Source organism: Tursiops truncatus, chromosome 11 (genome assembly GCF_011762595.2).
Source record: "Tursiops truncatus isolate mTurTru1 chromosome 11, mTurTru1.mat.Y, whole genome shotgun sequence".
In the NCBI taxonomy this organism is placed as follows: domain Eukaryota; kingdom Metazoa; phylum Chordata; class Mammalia; order Artiodactyla; family Delphinidae; genus Tursiops; species Tursiops truncatus.
The window spans coordinates 11,455,808-11,477,989 of record NC_047044.1 but is presented as its reverse complement, the minus strand read 5'-3'; positions in this window follow the sequence as shown (position 1 = coordinate 11,477,989).

The window sequence follows — 22,182 nt, the reverse complement described above, 5'->3', positions numbered from 1 at the left end:
ATCAATGGGCTAGTCAAATGGAAAACGCAAGGGGTTTCCATCTCTGCAAGTCATAGTGCTTGATGATTTTAAAAGTATCACTGTGAGGGCTTCCCTGGTGGCGCAGTGGTTGAGAGTCTGCCTGCCCATGCAGGAGACACGGGTTCGTGCCCCGGTCCGGGAAGATCCCACATGCCACGGAGCGGCTGGGCCCGTGAGCCATGGCCGCTGAGCCTGTGCTCCACCACAGGAGAGGCCACAGCAGTGAGAGGCCCGCGTGTATCACAGTGAGGTTAGACCCACCAGGGTTTAGATTCTGGTTTCCCCAGTTATTTGTGATACCCGCCTTAGGAAAGTCACCTTTACCACTCTCTCGCTTTATTTAATTCTAAAGTCAAAAAGTCTAAGGGCTGTTTTCAGGATTAAATGCGTTAAGGTTTAATAAGGCCCTTGACACGTGTGGTGGCTAGAAACAAACATGGGACCTCCCGGACCCTCAGTTTCCTCATCTGTCTTCGGGATACAACCAGAATGTCTTCCCCATATGCCTCAAAGGATTGTTATGAGGCCTAAATATCTTGTGACACAGTTTAAAAACATTACACCAATGTTAATTAGTGATAATGCAAGGCAGCCAGCACATTGGGAAAAAGCATGATGTTGGCCCTGGCTCTGCCTTTTATTCTCTGTGCGACCTTGGACAAGTGATTTCCCCTGTCAAAGGGTCAGTTTCCTCTTCTGCAATATACCACCTTTATAGGGCCATTGTGGACATTGGTAAAATGGTGTATGGAAAATGCCTACTATACACCCAGTACACAACAAATTTTAATAAACGGTCTCTAATATTACTAGCAAGTTTTTCTTTAAATTTCCCTGGATTCTGTTTCTGGAACTGAGGGACTGAGAGACAGGATTGAAAACACAACTTGCTTCTCATTGTACATCCTTCTGTATCTTTTGATTTATATTATGGGAATGTATTATTTTTTTTTAATAAATAAAATAAATTTAAAATGGAAATATAATGCATTGTGTCTGTAATAAATAATAACAATCAAAATGTAATAATTTAAAGCTAAATTTTAATCTCATGGGTAGAGGCCTTCTCTGCAGTAAGAAGATCCCCAAATGCAAAGTATAACCTGGTACCCACACAGGCCAGAACGTACCATGGAACAGCAGAGTCATGTTTTTTTCTAAGATCACAGGGAAAATTGCCAAATCCAACAAAGGGTCACCTCTGAAGGGACTGACCATCCGTTGGTGTAAACATTCTCAAAGCCACTTGAAGTCATGCTCTATGGAAGGAAATGACCTCGATCTGGAAGCCCTCTGGATAGATTTTCCTTGGCATCAGGGGTATTCAGGACTCTGGGTGACTCACTCCTCCCTGCGGGGCTTTTCCTCCAACCCGGATAAGGTTGAACACCTCATCTGGGAGCAATAGCTCTCCCCAGACCCTAATGCCTTACAGGAATATCGGCTAGCTCTGGGCCACCCAGCCAATCCACACCCAGACTTCTCCAATGTCCTACGAAGCCTCTGGCCTTGGACAGCCTTCCTGCTTCCTCCCCTGGGGCCACCACTGCTCTACACTGGAGGCGCCCATTCAGCTGAGAAAGGAGGGCAGTTCGAACCTCAAGGCCCAAGCCCACAGGGCAGAAACCCCTGTGTCTACTGTCACATCTTTGCTGTGTGTGGCAGTGACCTGGCAGTTCAGGTTCTGCTTCACAAATTATCAAGGCAGACAGGAGAGAGCCTGACATTTGGGGCCTCGGCTTTAACTGCCGTTAACTGCCGTAACCCGAAAGTGACACATGTCACTTTCACACATCTCGTTGGCCAGAACTAGTCACAGGCCCTGCCCAAGTGAAAGGGTGCAGGCCAGTGCTGGGGAGTGAGTGGAGTATCTGGGGGACATTGCTGTGTCTGCCTGCTCAGCCTTTTAGCCAATATTAATTGACTCTAAAATCAGAGGACATAAGAATGCGAGAGATCTTGGGACTCATTTCATCCAAAAGCAAATCGGAACCCTGTGAGGTTTTTGTCCAAAATGCAGAGTCCTTGGTCCTACCCCAGGCCTGCTGAATCAGAACAGTCTAGGATGGGGCCAGGGATCTACATTTTTATTATTATTTTATTTTATTTTATTTTTTATTTTTTGGCCACATGACCTGCAGGGCTTGGGGGATCTCAGTTCCTCGACCAGGGATAGAACCCGGGCCACAGCAGTGAAAGCCTAAATCCTAACCACTAGGCCACCAGGGAACTCCCTGGAATCTACATTTTTAAAAGCTCACCAGGAGGGACTTCCCTGGTGGCGCAGTGGTTAAGAATCCGCCTGCCAATGCAGGAGACACGGGTTCGAGCCCTGGCCCGGGAAGATCCCACATGCCACGGAGCAACTAAGCCTGTGCGCCACAACTACTGAGCCTGTGCTCTAGAGCCCGGGCTCCGCAATAAGAGAAGCCACTGTGATGAGAAGCCTGCGCGCTGCAACGAAGACTAGCCCCCGCTCTCCGCAACTAGAGAAAAGCCCGCGTGCAGCAATGAAGACCCAACACAGCCAAAAATAAATAAATTAATTAATTAATTAAAAAAAAAACTCACCAGGAGATTCCAGCAGCAGTCAGGCTGGGGACCCAATGATGGAGTCAAACCCCCTTTTATAGATGAGGAAACTGAGGCTGGGAAGGACAGTGACTTTCTCCAAGCCACACAGGGATAAGTGATCAAGCTTAGACCAGAAACTAGGCTTCCTGACCATGGCTCTTAACACCTGTATTCGTCACCTGTAGTCTCTGCCCGCCCTGCTTCTGATAATAGCACTTCAGTTCTCTTTTGGGGAGACACGGGTCATGGTTCAAGTTTCCAGGGTTCAAGTGGGGCTGAACCACCCAAGTCTGGAGTGGGTACATGACATGGAACTAACCAATCAGAATCCCAGGATATGTTCTGAGATGGTCTGAGATTAAGTTCAGAAAGTGGGAGGCAGCCCCAGGATGTTTGCTGGAACTATTTAAAGAAAGAAACTCTCTTTCCACTGAGGTTGCTCCCTGGTTTGCTGTGAGCCTGGAGCAGCTCACTGTCTTTGCCATCATGTAGAGACAGCCTGCCTGGAAATAAGCCCTGAATGGAGGGAAGCAGAGCTAAGAGATAGAGAAGGGTCCTGAGAGCCTCATCAGACGCTTGCATCCAGCTCTACCTGGACTTTTCCCGGTGTGAGCCAGTACATTCCCTTTCAGTTCCCTGAGGTTGGGGCTCTGCCAGTGCAACTACAAATGGCTTGGGACAGAGCTCTGGGGTCCAGAAGCACCCCGTCCAGTTAATGAGGGAGGTGTCAAGTGTGAGGCCCTGCCCCTGCCCCTCACAAACTGGAACACGGGACCAACACACAGGCAACAAGGGTGCCTAAGACAGTGAGGTGACTAGATCAGCATCACAGACATCCAGGGTCTCATCTGATCTCCTCCCCAGGAGTGAAGCAGGGGAAGTATAATCATCTCTAAACGATGAGGAAACCGAAGCTCAGAGAGATGAGGTCGCTTGCCCAAGGTTACACAAGAAGTGGCAGAGCTGAGGCTTAGGTGTTTCAACTCTCAGCTGGAGGGCTTGGCGCTCCACTGGGCTCTGCTCTACCTGTAATTACAGCCAGACACTGTTGTGAGCGCTTGCCATGTTTTGCTCATGTGGTCCATACAATAAGATACTGGCGGGTATGGACTTCCCTGGTGGCGCAGTGGTTAAGAATCCGCCTGCCAATGCAGGGGACACAGGTTCGAGCCCTGGTCTGGGAAGATCCCACATACTGCAGAGCAACTAAGCCCGTGCACCACAACTGCTGAGCCCACGTGCTGCAACTACTGAAGCCCACGTGCGTAAAGCCTGTGCTCCACAACAAGAGAAGCCACTGCAGGGAGAAGCCCAGGCACTGCAATGAAGAGTAGCCCCTACTCGCCACAACAAGGGAAAGCCCATGTGCAGCAACGAAGACCCAACGCAGCCAAAAATTAATTAATTAATAATAAATAAATAAATAAATAATATCAATCTCATTATTATTAAAAAAAAAGATACTGGTGGGTATGATGCCGGTGATGATGATGACACCATCACACAGTTAACAAATAAGGGAAGTCGGGAACTTAGTCAAGGTCACAAAGCCAGGCAGCTTCAAGGTTGGATTGTGGCCCAGGGAGTCCGGCTTCTGAGCTCTCTGTGGCTGGAAGTTCACGCACACTCCTTGGTCCACCACATCTAGGCAGATGGCTCCCCAGCTTCTTGTCACCTTCATGAGAATGGCTGATTAGAAACCAATCTGGGGAGGTGGGAGTGGGGGAGGATGGACAAGGGCATCTTCTCTGATCACATTGACTTCCCTGAAACGGCCCCTGGCCAGACTCACTACTGGAAGGCCAAAGACAAGCCCCATGGGGATTCTGCCAAGAGGCAGGAAGTGTGGGGTTAAGAGTGGTCTCTGGACTCCTATGCATTCAAAAGAATTGAAAGCAGGGTCTCAAAGAGACATTTGTACATCGACATCTATCACAGCATTATTCACAGTAGTCAAAAGGTGGAAGCAACCCAGTATCCATTAACAGATGACTGGATAAATAAAATCTGATATATACATATCATGGAATATCATTCAGCCTTAAAAAGAAGGAAATTCTGAGACATGCTACAACATGGATGAAGGCATTCTCCTTTGTGAAATCAGCCAGACACAAAAGGACAAATACTGTATGATTCCACTTATAAGAGGTACCTGGAGCAGTCAGTGTCCTACAGACAGAAAGTAAAATGCTTCTTGCCAAAGGTTGAGGGGAAAGGCAAATAGGAAGTTACTGTTCAATGAATACAGAGTTTCAGTTTTGCAAGTGAAAGAAAGTTCTGGAGATGGATGGTGGCACAACAATGTGAATGTACTCAGTGCCACAGAACTATATGCTTAAAGATGGTTAAAATGGTAAATTTTATATTAGTTTTTTACCCCAATTAATAATTAATTAAGGAGAAAAAAGAGTAGTTTCCAGAGACAGCCTGCTATCAAATCCCAGCTCTGCCACTCATGAGCTGTGTGACCTTGGGCAAGTTGCTTTCCGTCTCTGTGCCTCGGTTTCCTCACTTATCAAATGAGGATCACAATAGCACCTAGCTCAACAGAACTGTGGTGAGGTTTAAAGGACTTCATACCAATAAAGTCCTCAGAACTTAGTTCTTAGTTCCAGTGCCTGGAACTAAGTAAGCACTCAATAAGTTAGTTATTGTTATTTTCATACAGTCACTTCGGACCAAGACTAAACGAGAGAAGAAAAATGATGATTCTTTCTTCTGTACGTTCTGTGTCTCTTCCTCCAGGTTCCACCAGCCTAAAGACATTGGACTGTCCATGCTTCAAGCCACAGGGTGGGCTAGCAGAAAAGATGAGTGTCATAGCCAGTCAGCAGGGTGATTCAACCCAGCCCCTCCATGTGCTGCTGTGCGACTTTGGGCTGGTTCATTGACCTCTCTGTGCCAGATTTTTCTCCTCTACGAAATGGTTAAACTACTGCGTATCTCACAGGTGAAGCAAGGGTTAAGAGAAAGAATGGACCACCCCACACATGTCCATCCCTCCCTTCTTCCTGGATCCATGGCAGGGGTGGGGCCTGGGGGGTTGGGGCAGTGTGTTCCCTCACTTCCCAGGCTGCCGCTGGTTTGTAAAGGACCAGAGAACTGTTGTCCCCAAGGACGGCCGCTTCAGTCCACGTGGCCGGGATGAGAGACGTTAACAAAAGGCCACCCACCCTCCAAGGGCTGCAGAAGAGCCTTCTCCCTCCTCCCAGGGCCTCGGATGGGGGTCAGGGAGATGCCCAGGGAGATAAATAAAGAAGGAGCAAAAATAAAGCCCCAAACATGTTTATTTTGGGATGAGAGTGCATTGCTCAATACTACCCACAAGGCCTGATGTACAGAAACTCCATGCTGGGGTGCTCTGGAATGTCACAGGCTGCAGCAGTGTGAGAATGGGCCTGGGTCTGAATAGCTGGGCTGGGCCTCAGAGGCAGGACCAGGACTCGGCCCGTGCAGCCCTCCCAGGCACCCTGGCACCTTCACGTCCAGGAGTTCGTGATCTCTTGCACCTGAGCCCACACAGCCTGGGCCACCCACATGGACACTCATGCTGCCCCCTCGCTGATCCTGCCACCACCCCTCTCCTCTGTAGACCCCTCTGCCCACTCCACCCACCTTAGTCCCACTAACTGCAGCTCATCCTTTACCACTGTGTTTAGACACCATCTCTGCTGGCAACCCTTGGTTGACCCCATCCCACCACCCAGACCCACATAATCCCTGCGTTCATCTCTGTCACAGCAATTCTACAATGCATTGCAGTTATTTGTGTACTTGCTTCTCTCCTCTACGAAGCGGCAAGCACTTAAGGGTAGTATAGGATGATGACTAAGGATGTGGATTTGGAGCCAAACTGCCATGGCTTGAATCCCAGCTTCCCAGCTGTGTGACCTTGGATATGTAATTCAATCTCCTAAGCCTCAGTATTTCCCTCTATAAAATGGGGATGATAATGACAGTGTCTGCCTTATAGGGATTCTGCCAATTGCTGAGTATGTCTGTTCCAGTTATGCATTCTAGAACTGGACAAATAACCACAGGACGGGTTACGGGGACCCACTTAGCCAAGTGTGGGACAGACCTGAGTTAAAACTCCATTGATCACCCGACTTCCATAAGCCCTTACTCTGGTGGTGGACCACAGCGACGTTTTGGGTCTCCTGGAATTAGGGTCAATTCAGAGCCAGAAAAGTCTGATTATCTTCTTCTCTCTGATACACTGTCACCCAGGTATATGGCTGGAAGTCCCTTTGGGGAAGGCTGGGAGAAGGATAAAGACGGTAACTTTCTGACGGTGTAGTGGGGTCCCTCCTCAAGGGGAACCAGCACCCTCCTCATTCAAGTTGTCTGGGTCTGTAAACTGGTTCAAGTCCGGGAGCTGGTCAAGGGCAGTGATTGTTTTGGTGACTCAAGTTAGGCTCTGTTCACTTGAGCTGGAATTCTGCCACTTACACTGATCAAGTAAAGAGTCTAGTAGACCGCCCAACCATTTTTTTCTAGGGACACGGTGATCAACTAACCAATGCCACAAGTGTCTACAAGTTTAAATGGATTTGAGGGGGTTGATATAAATGAAGCACTAGGATAGAGCCTGTCACGCTGCATGCAAAAGAGAAGTGCTTCTCGTCATTGCCAGTCGTCTTTATGCTGCCTGTTCCTGACAGCAAGCAGGCACCCAGTAAATGATTACAGAACGGGGTGGGGGTGAATGGGTCCATGGTTCAGGTGCAGCTGGAATCTCCACTTGAGACCTAAGCCGAGTTCACCTGTGATTCAGGTAAGACTGGAGGTTCTGGGGCATCCAACATGGTCCTATCTGCATGGGGCCCAGGAGAGTTCTGGGAAAGAAAACTCACTGGAAGGTAAAAGAGAGTCCAAACATGGAAGGCTGGTTTCAGGGCACCGGGCCAAGGCCAGAAGGGAGAATTAGGGACACAGAGTAGCCCGGGATGTGACCCTCAGATGGTCTCTACTAGGCTTAGTTATTTGTTTTTATTTAGCATCTATGGACCAGCAGCTACATAGAGTTGAGTTGACGTTCTTTCAGGGTATAGCAGTTCATCTTTGGTGGTTTATATAAGACCATGTTCTTATGCATTTTATGTTTTCCTGCTTCCCTGATCCCCACTCCTATTCACTTTCCCCAAATACGCGTGAATCTTGTAAATTTCCTTTTAAGGACTTCTTGCATGCATTTTAATTTTCAAAAATGAAATTTTGCTCTCTTTACTATTGATACTTCACGATCTACCTCTCCTCATTGTTGTATAGACATTGTATGTTGTTTCTTATTTTTTATTTATTTTTTGCGGTACGCGGGCTTCTCACTGTTGTGGCCTCTCCCGTTGTGGAGCACAGGCTCCAGATGTGCAGGCTCAGCGGCCATGGCTCACGGGCCCAGCCGTTCCGCGGCACACGAACCCGCGTCCCCTGCATCGGCAGGCGGACTCCCAACCACTGCGCCACCAGGGAAGCCCCTGTATGTTGTTTCTTGATGCTGCTCCAGCTTCCCTAGCACGGATCTGGTACATTTTGCCACTAGCAACGTTGCAGTGAACATCTCTACCCAGGTTGCCTCAGGGAATTTTAAGAGATGATTATGTTTATGGGATGATTACCCAGAAATAAGATGTCTGGGTGACAAGGTATTCCCAGATTTAACTTTGCCAAATACTGCCAGGTATTTCCAGAATGGCTGCACCAATTCACATGTCCACAGCAGTACTTGGGGCCTCCCGTCTCCCCACATTGTCACCAACACTTGAGAGTATTGTCCTTTCTGATCTGTGATGGGTGTGAAGTGATATCTCACTGTTTTAATCAGTGTTAACTTAATATCTGTCTTCCCTGCTGGATTGTAAATCCGTGAGGGTGGCAGGCCCACACAGAAGGTACATCTATACCCCTAGCATTCTGATCAGTGCCTGCCGTGTATGAGGTGCTTCAATCTATACCTTTGAACGGATGAATGGATTACTCCCACAAGCAGCCCTCCTGAGTTCAAGCTTGACTCCTGGGGAGGGGAGAGGAGTGAGTGAGCCAAACGGGAAGGTCTGCTTCCTAAAGTCTCAGAGGTCACTGGTCAAGAGGAAATTCCTTAGGGACTCCCATACACAGCTGGAGGAATGCAAAGGAGTGAACATTCCCACAGAGCCAAAGAAAAGTCAGGGGGTGCGGAGACTGGCGTTTGTATTCATGTAGAAAACATGAGTTCTGCTGAGATCCCAGAAGACTCTGGCAGGAGCCGCCAGGCACAATCTCCACAGACAGACTTGAATGTCGAAGGAAAACAGAAGGTTTGCTGCTGGGTGGTTGGACCACATGGACCTTTCTCGTGTGTTATTATGAGTTTTTTTTTTAATTTGGGATAAAACAGAAGTCACATGCCTCTGAACTACTCGGACCAAAAGTCTCCCAGTGGGGCCTGCACAGAACCACTGACTATCCTGTCAGAGGTCTAGGAGATGCTTTTCTGCTGGAAGCCTTAATTTCCTCATCTGTGAAGTGGGTACAATAATGGCACCTACCTTATTGCCCAGCTTGTAGTAAGCCTGGAGTGAATGCTGGCTTTGGAAAACTTCTCGAAGGCTCAGGCTTGGCACTAATGAGGGCCAGGAACACGGTAAGAGGCAAGCAGCCTGGCCTCCCTATGGCCTCACTTTTTTGGCTCCTGTAGGCCCCCTCCTGTGACTTATGTATCTGCATACCCTCACTCCTTCAGTCAGCAAAATCCCACAGGAGCACTGAGAACACAGTGACAAACCAGACACCCCCTCTCCCCCCACCCTTCAAGGGGCCTGCAGACATGGGACAGAGTGATGAGGTTATGATGAGGGAAAACACAAACGTCCAATGGAGCAGAGGAAGCCACCCACCCCATGCATCTTCCCCTCTCTGTCCCTTCCAGCTCTGTTGGAGCCTCACTTTTCCCACCTCCAAAATGGGACTCACAGGGTTGTTTTCAGGTTCAACCCTGGATCTTGAGCGAGAGAAATACGTTTTGAAAAGGAAGGTAGTAAACAGGAAAGCACAGGCACCCCAGGACCGGGGCGGTAGGAGGCGGGTCCCTGCGATGATAACTTGCTGTCCCATCCTCTGCCCTGACCAAGTCACTCAGGGGCAGTTCTCGCTATATCTTCCCTTTTCACTCAAAACTATGTTCCTCTTTTGACCAAGAAAGTGACCCAAAAAGGACTGTGGTCACTTTCTTATCGGGCCTGCGGTGGAGGCAGAGGGCACACACATCAGACCCTTCCCCAGCTCCCAGGGCCCCAGGCGCCTTCTCCAAGGAGGACATCCCAGCTCCGCTGGGGGTCACCACAGGGCACCCACAAAAAACACTGAGCCGGAGAAGGAGCCCCAGGTGGTGCCCTGAGGTTGGGGTCCAACGTGTGCCGGGCCAGGCAGTCCTGGGAGAGAGCACGGGGAAGAGAGTTCCGCTGCTGACTTGTAGAGTGGCCCCACCCAAGAGTCTATGCTTCCGAACCTCCGTCTCTCCAACAGCACCCACACTTCAGGGTCACACAGCGCGTACACGAGAGGGCTTCAGAGACCAGAAACTGTCATACGCTTCAGCTGCAAGTTACCATCCCAGGGAGCACAAAGCCCTGGCCTTACTCCACCCGGTGTCCTGGCACCTGGCACAGGGCCTGACGCCCCGGAGGGGCTCAGTGAATGCTTGCTGAATGAATGAGAGCTTGAATGTGTCACCTAGGTTTTTTCTGGTTGTTTTTTTAAAATAAATTTATTTATTTTATTTATTTAATTTTGGCTGTGTTGGGTCTTCATTGCGGTGAGTGGGCTTCTCATTGTGGTGGCTTCTCTTGTTGCAGAGCACAGGCTCTAGGCATGTGGGCTTCAGCAGTTGTGTCATGCGGGCTCAGTAGTTGTGGCTCGCTGGCTCTAGAGCACAGGCTCAGTAATTGTGGTGCACAGGCTTAGTTGCTCCGCAGCATGTGGGATCTTCCTGGACCAGGGCTCAAATCCGTGTCCCCTGCATTGGCAGGCAGATTCTCAACCACTGCGCCACCAGGGAAGCCCTGTCACCTAGTTTAACAATTCAATCCAACACGGTATTGCTAAGGGCCGACTATGTGCCAGGAGCCGGGCTGGGGACTGAAGAAAATCACAAATAACAAATGAGATTTCTTTTTTTTGTTTGTTTTATTTTTTATTTTATTTTTGGCTGCGTTGGGTCTTTGTTGCTGCCCACGGGCTTTCTCTAGTTGTAGCGAGCAGGGGCTGCTCTTCATTGCAGTGCACGGGCTTCTCATTGTGGTGGCTTCTCTTGTTGCGGAGCATGGGCTCTAGGCGCGCGGGCTCAGTAGTTGTGGTTCTCGGGCTCTACAGCACAGGCTCAGTAGTCGTGGCGCACGGGCTTACTTGCTCCACGGCATGTGGGATCTTCCCGGACCAGGGCTCAAACCCGTGTCCCCTGTATTGGCGGGCGGATTCTTAACCACTGCACAACCAGGGAAGCCCAAGATGAGATTTCTTACTCTCAAGAGATCATGGCATAAGATGGGAACAGGGGATTCCCTGGCAGTCCAGTGGTTAGGACTCTGTGCTTGAGGGCCCAGGTTCGATCCCCGGTCGGGGAACTAACATCCCACAAGACTCACAGCGCAAAAAAAAAAAAAAGAAAAGAAAAGATGGGAACAACTTTCCTGTATGGGTCTCATGTCCTCTTCTCATTTAACTTGAATTTCGACTCTAGGAGCTGCTCAGGCTGCTTGTGGTGGCTGAGCCCTAGAGCAGACCCATGAGCCCACCTCCAGGTGGTCGCATCCTTGTGGAATCCCCTCCCCTTGAGTGTCGGTGGGACCATGATTTGCTTCTAACCAACTGAATGTGGCAAAGGTGACAGGATGTACATGATGATGTGACTATGAAGCAGACTGGGCACTAAAGTATGTCCAGAACTTTTGAATAGGCTGTACTAGTAACTCTCCAGAGATTTAGAGACATCAGTTCCGTCAGGGCACGCAGCCGCAAACAGTGGAATCCATGCTGCCTTGAAACGAGAACGGGAATTAACTAGAACAGTGATTCCCAAACTTGAGCCAGCAGCAGAATCCCCCGGAGGGCTTGTTGAATACAGACTGCGGGGCCCCACCCTCACAGTTTCTGGTTCAGGAGGTGTGAAGTGGGCCAAAGAATTTGTGTTTCTAACAAGCTCCCAGTATTGCTAAGTTTCTAACTGCAGGTCTTGGGACTGCACTTTGAGAACCACTGGACTAAATGCTATTAAGAAGGTTACATTATGGTAAGTGAAATAAGTCAGAGAAAGACAAATACTGTACCATACCACTTATATGTGGAATCTAAAAAAAATACAACAAGTACTTCCCTGGTGGTGCAGTGCTTAAGAATCCGCCTGCCAATGCAGGGGACACTGGTTCGAGCCCTGGTCCAGGAAGATCCCACATGCCGTGGAGAAACTAAGCCCATGGGCCACAACTGAGCCTGTGCTCTTGAGCCCGCGAGCCACAACTACTGAGCCTGCGTGCTGCAACTACTGAAGCCCACCCACTTACAACCCGTGGTCCGCAACAAGAGAAGCCACTGCGGTAAGAAGCCTGCGCACCACAACAAAGAGTAGCCCCCGCTCGCCACGACTAGAGAAAGCCCGCATGCAGCAACGAAGACCCAACACAGCCAAAAATAAATAAGTTAATTAATTAATTTAAAAATTACAACAAACTAGTGAATATAACAAAAAAGAAGCAGACTCACAGATATAGAGAACAAACTAGTGGTTACCAGTGGGGAGAGGGAAGGGGGAGGGGCAATATGGGGGTGGAGGATTAAGAGGTGCAAACTGTTAGGTATAAAATAAGCTACATATGAAATGATATGTTTTATAACATGTGGAAATATTTTGTTAAAAAAGCCAATATTTTGTAAAAACTATAAATGGAGTATAACCTTTAAAAATTGTGAATCACTATACGGTACACCTGGAACTTACATAATATTGTACAACAAATATACTTCAATAAAAAAAAAAAGAACGTTATAGAACCAGTAAGGGAAACCGAGAGTCAGGCATAGAGGCTACACAGCAAGAAGCAAACCCAAACCACACGATGGGACAGCTCCAGGGAAGGCCCACCTGAAGGTTGCCCACTGACCTGAGGTGCTGGGCACCTACCACCCCACCATTCATCGCTCTTGCTAGAAAATGGACTTGGCATGTCACCAACCCCAACCCATCATCCCCAGCCTGGTGCCTGCAACCCAAGTCTCCTGCATGTGTCACTTCTAACTGGCAGAGCCTGAGTCTCATGCCTGCTTCCCAGCTGCAAAAGAGGCGGGAAAAGGAGGTAAGAATCATAATGTGAAAATGTTCCCAAACATAGGAAGGGTTTTCAAAAATGTCAGGCAGCCACAGAGCCCGATGAACATGGATTTAGTGTGCCTACTTCATGTATATCAGGAAAAATTGTGATGGGGAAAATTGTTATTTACAGTCCCTCCCTGCCATTGAAAGAGGGTAGATCTTAAGCAGGGTCCTTTGTCTACTTAGGAGGTAATAATAATCATCACTAACATTTATCTGGTGTTTATTCTGTGCCAGGCTTTGTTGTTAAATGCTTTATATATATTAACGTATTTAATCCTCAAGACAGCTCTTTCTGGTAGACATTGTTATTAGTCACCCATTTAACAGGTGAAGAAATTGAGGCATGTAGAGGCGAGGCCACTTATCCGAGGCCACACCTGTAACAGGAATTAGAACTGAAATGTGAACCCAGCTCGTCTGACTCTGGAGATTTGCTCTTAGCAGCGATGCTCAACTCCTTCCTGGGGTAAAAAGGCTAAAAGACTCCAAGAACTCGTGCTACATAGAGAAAGAAAAGTAGTGAAAAGGCTAAATGTCAGAGCCAGGGAGACTAGAGTGGCTGCCTAAGGAAAGGGGGAGAGAGAGAGAGCTATTACTGCCCAGAGCGGACTGTACAGGGAGGATCAAGGGGACTAATGGGCACTTTTGTTCAATTTCCTGCCTCCTGTGCACTGTAACCCTCCTTCACAGCCCCACATGACTCACTAAAGTCTCATGGAGTTGTTTTGCCTGTGGAAGGAGGCCTGGAACCCCTGAAAGCTCCTGCCAGGTGAGCACAGGGATGAGAGCAATAGCTCCTCAGCGGGCTCAGTCACATTCGGGAGATGGAATCTTCCGAGAGGGGCAGTCATTTGCCTGAGGTCACCCAGCAAGTAGATATTAGAGTCTGGATTTGAATTCAGCTTGGCCTGCCCTCAAAGCCCAGACTCTTTCCACTAGGAAGCCTGAATGGTGGGTTTCCGTATACATTCTTTTTTAAAGTTCTTTTCCAGTACGGTTTATCACAGGGTATGGAATATAGTTCCCTGTGCTATACAGTAGGACCTTGTTGTGTATCCATTCTATATATAATGGTTTGCATCTGCTAACCCCAAATTCCCAATCTAACCCTCTCCCACCCCCCTCCCCCTTGGCAACCACAAGTCTGTTCTCTATGTCTGTGAGTCTGTTTCTGTTTTGTAAATAAGTTCATTTGTGTCATATTTTAGATTCCACATATAAGTGATATCATATATTTGTCTTTCTCTGTCTGACTTACTTCACTTAGTATGATAATCTCTAGGTCCATATGTTGCTGCCAATGGCATTATTTCATTTTTTTAGTGGCTGAGTAGTATTCCATTGTATCTATGTACCAAATCTTCTTTATCCACTGAATGGTTGGTTTAAAGTGTTCCATGCCCCCTTGAGAAATGTCCTTGTCCCAGAGGCATAAATTGAGACCCTAAAGAGTCTAAAAAATGATACAAATGAACTTACTTACAAAACAGAAACAGACTCAGGACATAGAAAACAAATTTACAATTACCAAAGGGGAAAAGGGCGGGGAGGGATAAATTAGGAGTTTGGGATTAGCAGATACACACTACTGTACATAAAAGACATAAACAACAAGGTCTTACTGTATAGCACAGGGAACTATATTCAATATCTTGTAATAAACTATAATAGAAAAGAAAAAAAAAGAATTTCTGGATGTGCTTGGGGGAGGGTGGGCAGGGGCTTTTCCCAAGAGTCTGTTACAAGTCAGGGCCCCAGGGAGACTCTTCCCCATGGCTTGTAGGGAGCTGACCACTTCCCACCCCCCGCCCCGGGCCCAGCCAGCTCCCTCCAAATTCTACGGCTGGGCCGTTACCCATCAGGCCATCAGTGGCCATGACGGTGATGTTTATTGGTCAATTCGATGTGGTGCTGGCCCCAGGCCTGAAGCCTCACAGCACAGACGCAAAGAAAACCCAAAAGAAAATCTGCCACGTGTGGGAAATTCAAGTGTTTCCTCGGGGCCTCGTCTGCCTGCTCTCGGGAGGTTTCTGCCTGTCTGTTGGCCTTTGTCTAAGCCTCTCTGTCTTTTTCTCACACCTCTTTCTACTTCGTCTCTAACGTGCTCTCCCTCTCCTGTTTCTCTGACGCTTTTCTCCTGCCTCTTCCTCTCTGCATCTCATGCTCTCCAATCTTCTGTCACCCTCTGTCTCTGGTTCTCGCCTCTGCCTCTTTTTCTCTTTCTCTCGCAACCCCCTCTGCCTCCCTTCCCCTTTGCCTCCCTTCCCCTTTGCCCTGTCCTTCCTCTTCTCCATGCCTGCCTTCCTCTCTCTCCCCTTCTCCTCTTCCTCCCTCCTTCCTCCCCCATCCCTGCCCCCTCTCCCCAGGAGCTCCTGTGCAGAGACCCAGCCGGCCTCTCTGAGAGACAAGGCTCCCCAGGGGCCCAGCAGGAAATGCAGTTTCCCCTCTGACCCTGTCAGCTGGCCTGGGGGGCTGCAGCATGCCTCCCTCCCGCTCCACTCAGGCAGCCTGTGCAGGCTCCCGGGGCTCAGGAGGGAGGATCTCACTTTTGAGGGGCTCTGAGGACCGCCTTTCCCAGGAGCGTGGAGAGCAGGGAGCTGGGCTGGGGCCGGGGGAGGAGGGGAGGAGAAGCCCAAGTTCACTGAGCACCTCCTGGGTGTTGGCACTGCATCAGGGCCTGGGGGCGGGGGGAGGATCAATGGCTACAGTCCCTTTCCAGGAAGACAGAAGGACCCATAAGGGCAAGGAACTGGGGGGCGGGGTGGCACGAATCAAAGCCTGGGGGCAAAGAGCAGTCTCTGCAGAGCTGGGGCTTCCGGGCCAGCCAGGGGGGGAAGAACCACCCGCACGGGTTTGCGCTGTTCTTAATATATTTTTACATCCGCTGGATGACCCTTAGGAGAGGCGGTGTGGTGGTTAGAAAACGTCCAGGGGTCAGAGTCAGAGGTCTGGCTTCCGATTCAATTTCCCCCTTGCTGCCTGCATGACCTTGGACATGTCCCATGACCTCTCCCAGCCTGTTTCTTCATGTATGAAGTAGGTGCAAAAGACCTGCTCACTGCAGTGTTACAGAGTAGATGGGGGGATTAAAGGAGGGGTTATTGGAGAGAGCTCAGAGCCCTGACCCTTGAACCTCGGCCCCGTAGCCACCTCTTCTTTGCCTCCTGGGTACCCTCTGTGCAACTGTGGTGACAGGGGCGTGAAATCCCTGCAAAATGTCAAGTGTGTATTTAGTGCCTTTTATAGGCTCTGCTCTGCACCTGCCCCCCTTCCTGATCTCCTAGTTTCATAGAGATCTTTTTTAAAAATTTCTGTTACTGAAGTACAGTGATTCACAATGTTGCGTTAATTTCTGCTGTACAGCAAAGTGACTGTTTCATATATGTAGATATTCATACAGAGATTCTCTTTCGTACTCTTTTCCATTACGGTTTATCACAGGACAGTGAACACAGTTCTCTGTGCTGGACAGTAGGACCGTGTTCTTTACCCATTCTCTGTATCACAGTTTGCATCTGCTAATCCCAACCTCCCTCTCCATCCCTCCCCCACCCCCCGTCCCCCTCCCCTTGACAACCACAAGTCTGTTCTCATAGAGATCTTTTGTAGAGGAGTGGTCCCAGCACAAGCGGCACCAGAACCACCTGGAAACTTGTTAGGGCACTTGTTAGTCAGTTAGTTAGTTAGGCCCCTCCCCAGACTAACTAAAGCAGAAACTCTGGGGTGGGGACCCTAGGTTCTAAGGAGCCCTGCAGGGGCTTCCAATGTTCAGTCAATTTGAGAACCCTGGGATGGACCCCCACCTGCAAGGTAGATACGCTAATAGTATCCCCGTGGCACAGGTGAGGTTGTGAGGCTCAGGGAGGTGACTGGCTCACCCAAGGCCACGCAGGTAAGAGGTGGTAGAGCTCAGGCTGCAACCCGAGAAAAGTCAGTGCTCTTTCCACGTCGCCCTGCACCTCCAGCCCTGGACACTTCACAGGGCCCAGGGCACAGGTGCTTCCAGGGAAGTTCCACCCAGCCACTCCCAGGGCACAGCCCTGCCCAGGGACCTCTCCCTCTTCACCTGCCATGTGTCACTTGGTGCAGGGCCCTGCATTCGGCTCCAGTCTCAGGGTCTGATAACTAATTTACACTCAAGTAGAAATGGCTGATAATTCCTTCAGGGGTGCCTGCTGCTTTTTAGGGGCTGTTCATGGTAACCAGGAAGAAAGAGAGCTCATGGCAGGGTTCCAGGCTCCTTGTCAGGAACGCATGTGTGTTTTTGTTTTTTTTTTTTTTTAACATCTTTATTGGGGTATAATTGCTTTACAATGGTGTGTTAGTTTCTGCTTTATAACAAAGTGAATCAGTCATACATAAACATATGTTCCCATATGTCTTCCCTGTTGCGTCTCCCTCCCTCCCCGCATGTGTGTTTTTGTGGGAGGGCTGTGGACCTCCAAGCACAGGCAGAATGGTGTCAATGGTGTCGTGGAAACAGTACAGGCCCTGCCACAGCAGGCTCATCCCTGCCTAGGAGCCTGGGCAAGCCACTTCATTTCCCTAAACCTTCATTTGCTTACCTGTAAACAGGCAGGATTCCTATCTGGTTCCCTTAGGAGGGCCCATGAGATAGGCTTTATCAGGTGGCCCTCCCCTCCCCGGATTGCCCTGGCAGGCTGCTGTGAGCAGAGCCCAATCAGGGCAGAGTCACCCCATGTTATAAAGTAGGCAGGTCCCTTTCTGGGACAGCACTTAGTGCCACCCATCTGTACCACCTGCCAAAGGACTGCCCAGGGTCTGAGTGCCTGGCAATCCCTGCTTCTGGAAGCCTTTTGTGTTGCTGGTCTGAGCTCCAGGCGAGCCCTGGGCTGGGAGTCAGGGCCCTTAATGTCTGCAGGGAGAAGTCATCAGGGAAGGCTTCCTGGAGGAGGCGGTACTGCAAAAGAAAAGTACTCAGAAGTACCTCCCTGCAGACATACATATAGAATGACCCCCCACCCCACCCCCACACTTCTTTCCTTGCTCTAGTAATCCCCCCCTTTCAGATCTGCCGGGAGGTTTTCATTGCTCCTAGCACAGTGCCTGACACACCCAATAAATGGGGGTTGAATTCATTTGAATTCCAGTCAATCAGGAGAGGTAAGAGAAAGAGAGATGAAAGGGGTACCAGCGGCTTTCCAGAGATGGGGGCCACAGCTGGAAGGGGCTCTTTTCCAGGAAGGCCTGCAGATGGCAAACAGCTGGCCGAGGGTGTCTGTGACTCACCCCACTCCCACAGGCTGGTGGATGCTGCAGTCAGGCTGAGACAGGAGTCAAAGGCCTAAAGGAATTTTGATAAGGACAACACAAGCCCTGGAGTATTTCCAGAATGCAGGAGGTTAAGCGTGCGGGGAGCTGGGTCAGGACAAAGCTGGGTCAGGGCAAAACTGCCTGATTATGTTACTTATTTAATTTGTTTGCCTGGATAAAATATTCACGTGGTACAAAATTCAAAAGGTACAAAGAAGGCATCATGAAAAGTCTCCCACTCTCCCATTCCTGCCACCCAGGCCCGCTCCCCAGAGGCAGCCTGTGTTTCCAGTTGCTTCTACAGACATCCTTCCTCTCCTTTTCTCCACTTTTTTTTTTTTTTGCGGTACGCGGGCCTCTCACTGTTGTGGCCTCTCCCGTTGCGGAGCACAGGCTCCGGACGCGCAGGCTCAGCGGCCAGGGCTCACGGGCCCAGCCGCTCTGCGGCATGTGGGATCTTCCCGGACCGGGGCCCGAACCCGTGTCCCCTGCATCGGCAGGGGGACTCCCAACCACTGCGCCACCAGGGAAGCCCCCATCTCCCCTCTTTAATACAGGATGCATGTTACCCCATGCTGTCCTTTACTTTCCTTTTTCCCTTAACATGTCTTTGCAAGCATTTCATATTGGCCCATAAAGAGCTATTTTAACCTGCTGAATCTAGCCCCCCTCGCGCTATTACAGGAACTCCTTATAATCAAGTCCTTGGGGGCTTCACGAATTGGGCACCTGAACTTGGTGGGCATCCATTCCCAGGCCTGATTCTGAACTGGACTCTGCACGTAGCAGGGTTGGGGCACAGCAAAGGGTTTCTATCTCCAGGCCTCAGTTACCAAGGTAAGAAATGAAAGGTTCTCAGAGTCGTCCAGTCTACCTCCCTTGTATGAGGCCCAGAGAGGGAAATGACTCACACAAGATCACACAGCAAGTCAGGGCAGAGCTGGGGCTAGGCCCTGGGTCTCCCGTCTCCCTGCCAGTCTTTTTCTCACTCTTCTCAGTAGGATAATCATGGGGATAAACAGCAGCTATTCTAAGTCTGAGCTTCTGTGCACAGGAACAGACAGGAAGCCAAAAACAAAGGGCTTCAAGTTCTGTGAGGGGAGGAGGACCCACAGAATACCTGGGAGCTCCCTGGCTAGCGAATTTGGTGCTAGGTATGACCCACCCAGAAGACCTGACTAATGGTAATAACAATAATAGTGGCAGCTACCACTGTCAGATGCTTACACTGTTGGGTGCTTACATGACTTGTCCCTTTTGAGCCTCACAGGGCCCTGCAAGAGTGTCATCAGGCCCATTTCCCCCTGCTGGATATTGAGGTGCAGGAAAGGTAAATAATTTCATCATTTGTGAACATCCCCCAACCATGAAGGGGCAGCGCTGGGATTTTAACCCAGGTGTGTTTCGCTCAAACTTTCCACTGGGATTATCAACACTTATCCATATATTCGTGCCATTTTTCAGATGAGAAAACTGAATGCTTGGGACAAACCCTCTGCCTGAGACTACTTTTGGTGTACAAGGGCCCAAAGCAGGAAAAAACTTCCAGTCCCTGTGGCCCACAAGATGAAGGCCAAACCCTCACGGGTTCCTCCCTTGACCTTTGATGCTCATCGTGACCCTGCCTCAGCCCACCTGTCCCAGCTCATCTCCTGATGTTCTGGCCGCCACCCTAACAGGCCACCCGCTTCCTTGCCTCCACACTTCCCCGCTGGGACACTTTGGGTCAAGTGGAAAAAGTCAGGTAGAAGAACTAGGTCCAAATATCCGTTCTGTTACCTGCTGTGTGACCTTGGGCAAGTCACTTCACCCCTCTGAGTCTCCCTTTCCTCAGCTGTAAAGTGAAGAAAGGTCTAAAGCCTAAGTCTCAGCCTAGCACCTGCCACTCTATAGACTAATTAATGTGCGATATTTGAAGGAAGGAGGGAAGGAAGAGGGGCATTTATTGTGCCCCCAGCGTGACACTGAGGGAGACACTGTGGATAGTGTGGTGAACACGCTGCTTCGCTGGAGATTTTTCTCGAATGGGCTGCGGATGTGGTTAATGGCAGCAGACGGTGAAGTAACTGGGGCTTTGCAACCGTGGGCAGGATTCGCCCCCACCCCCACCCCCACCCCCACCCCCGCAGCGGAGCCGATGACCTTGGGCCAGGAATGAGGGTGGGGAATTACCCTAATGTGACAGCAGAGGAAAGGAGACCTTCCCAATCCGCCCTCCCCCACCTCCCACCCCAGTCACTCAGCTGCAAGTGGTGGGAGCCTGAATTCCCCTTTTACAGGCCACCCTGGCTCTCCCTTGCGTCCCTAGCACTTAGCAGTTGGAGGAGGCGAGGCCGGGGGCCCTCAGAGAAGGCAGTGAAAGGAGAGGCCGTCACAGGCCTCAGGCCGCAGCGAGGCCCAGCCCAGCGGCCCTTGGCAGTAACCCAGCCTCAGGCGTGCCCCTCGGCAGGGAAGGCCTGGCTGGGCCTCTCTCCTGCCACTCTCTGTGGGATGAAGGGCAGAGCAAACGCGCCCCGGTCTCGCTGGTCCCGCCTGGACTCTCCACCTGCCAGCGCTTCTCAAACCCGCAGCACCTGATGTAAAAGGAGCGGGAGGGCGCGGGGAGGGGAGGAAGGAGGGGGCCGCGGCTCAAGGACTAACCAGAGGTCCCCTCGACAATCCCTTCGGGTCTCCATTGTTTTCTTCAGAAACCTTGGGAATTTTGCTTTCCACTCCCTAGTACCTCAGTGTTGGTTTTCCTAGAACCCGATTCCTTCCCCTCCTGCCACAAAGGGTGGGAATAAACCTGACTGCAGAAAGGGTACCATTCCTTTCTAGCCGTGGCATCCCTCACGCCCTGGCACAGCCCCTGTCCCACAGACACCCTCCTCCCTCCATACAAGCCAGCCTTTCCTTCCTCTCTTCCCAGATCTTACCCCGCACCGCGTCACCAAAGTCCTCTGAACCCTGACCTCCACTGTGCATCACGGTCATTTGTTTCTCTGGCTGCCTCAGCCTCCACAGTGGCCTCCCTCGAGGGCGGGGCCGCAGACTGCCTCCCATTGTGCCCCGGCCCTCAGCACAGGCCTAGTGCTTAGGTGGACCATACGGGGGAGAGATGAGAGAATGAATGAATGAATGAACGGGAAGGGTGGCGGCCTCTCGGGGGCTGTGGTCGGCCTCCCAGAGGTGTTCCCATCCTAATCTGGAAAACCTGCAAATATGCTGCCTTATAAGGCAAAAGGAACCTTGCGGGTGTGTTTAAGTTAAAGATGCAGCGATGGGAAGAAATTCCGCTGCGGACCACAGCTTCAGCCTGGGCCTGAACGTTCTGCAGGCCCTTCCTGATGGCCGGCCTTGCCGATTTCAGACCCGTCTGGACAGCTCCCACAGCTGCAGGACCCAGGTCCTTACCATCGGTCCATCCATCACTCAGTACTGTCCACTGAAAAAGAGCACACCCTGAAAGGTGAGAATTATGTTATATTCTGTGACCTTACTGAGACCACAGCCCGGGAGGCAGCCTCTCGGGTAGCTCTGAGGGACTATTGCAAAGAAGTAAGGGAGGAGCCAGGATATAGGAGTTTTTGCTGAAAACAAACGAACAACAAACGAACAACAAACAACACATGTAGTCGAACATCAAAAGATTACTGCTAACCACAAAAAACCCAGACATCTCAAGTTAATGATAGTTCTTTTCTGTGTATGGGAAGATGCAAGCAACTGGAATAACTGGAATTATTCCTTTGATGTACATCTTCACTGTCTAGGGCCAGTGGCCTGTTTTCCTCCATCCTGAATCCCCTCAGCGTGCACCTTTGGAAGTAGCTGCAGGGGCTGATGGCCTGATGGCAGGCAATCTTCATTGTTCGCTGAAATGGCAGGTGACCTTTTTTTTTGTCCACAGCATATATGTAGCCTACTGGTTCTGTTTCTTTTGTTGAACCCTGAACGATGCATGGGGCAAGGGAAATTGGCCTCTG